Source organism: Sinocyclocheilus rhinocerous, unplaced genomic scaffold (assembly GCF_001515625.1).
Source record: "Sinocyclocheilus rhinocerous isolate Xijiao unplaced genomic scaffold, SAMN03320098_v1.1 scaffold36228, whole genome shotgun sequence".
Classification (NCBI taxonomy): Eukaryota; Metazoa; Chordata; class Actinopteri; order Cypriniformes; family Cyprinidae; genus Sinocyclocheilus; species Sinocyclocheilus rhinocerous.
The window spans coordinates 1-980 of NW_015647767.1; the positions used below are offsets into that span (position 1 = coordinate 1).

Here is a 980-nt window from a genome sequence, read left to right on the forward strand (position 1 = left end):
GTGTCAATAACTGTAAGTAGTAATAATACATACAGCGAAATAAACGATTTAGCTAAATCCCTAACGATAGACACGTCAAGATATCATCGTCGAGATATAAGCCGTCATATCGCCCACCACAACAACCAATTAAGTACATGGTTAACTGAAATAAAGAAAAAATATTACTTACATTGCTCGATAAGAAAAATGATTACTTACATTGCTCGATGATAATATTGAACGCTCGTCAGAATAGACTCCGTCACCAGTGTCGTCATCCAATCTCACAGAGCAGCGATTGGCTCTCAAATCTCACAATGGAGAGCGAGCTCAGCAATTGGCTCTCAAATCTCACAATGGAGAGCGAGCTCAGCGATTGGCTCTCATCCAATCTCACAATGACAGCCATTGTGAGATTGTCCAGCAGGCGGCGTAAGACCTGCGGCGTAACCTCCTCTGGTTTGCGGTGACAAAAAATCAACGCTGTGCGTGCCACACAGATTAGACACAACACGTGTCCTGCGTCAGCAAACTGAGGTCAAGAGACTCATTGGAGACCGAGACCCGTTGGGAAGGGCGAGAGAGCCATAAGGTACGCCCAACGTGGGGCTCGAACCCACGACCCTGAGATTAAGAGTCTCATGCTCTACCGACTGAGCTAGCCGGGCGGCTGTGATGGACTGCTTCGGGCTGGTCGCGGTTTTCATAAGTGCCCAAATTTCACGCGCGAAACGGAGCCTCACTTTTCGCACGGACTTGAGAAAACCTCTTGAGGGTAAAGTTAGGGTTAAGCCTAGCGGTAGACTTAGAGCAGGGGCGTCCAAACTAAGTCCTGGAGGGTCCTTGTCTTGCCGAGCTTAGCTCCAAGCCCAATGAAACACACCTGAAGCAGCTAATCAAGGTCTCACCAGGCAGACTAGAAACTTCCAGTCAGGTCTGTTGGAGCTGGCTGGAGCGAAACTCTGCAGGACACTGGCCCTCCAGGACAGAGTTTGGAC

At 49.0% G+C, this 980-nt stretch overlaps 1 non-coding gene across 1 annotated transcript; it reads right to left on the minus strand.

The window, feature by feature from the left end:
* Nucleotides 1–577: 577 nt before the first annotated feature.
* Nucleotides 578–650, minus strand: trnak-cuu (transfer RNA lysine (anticodon CUU)). The gene has a single exon. It is a non-coding gene; the product is annotated as a tRNA-Lys (tRNA).
* Between the last annotated feature and the right edge of the window lie 330 nt (nt 651–980).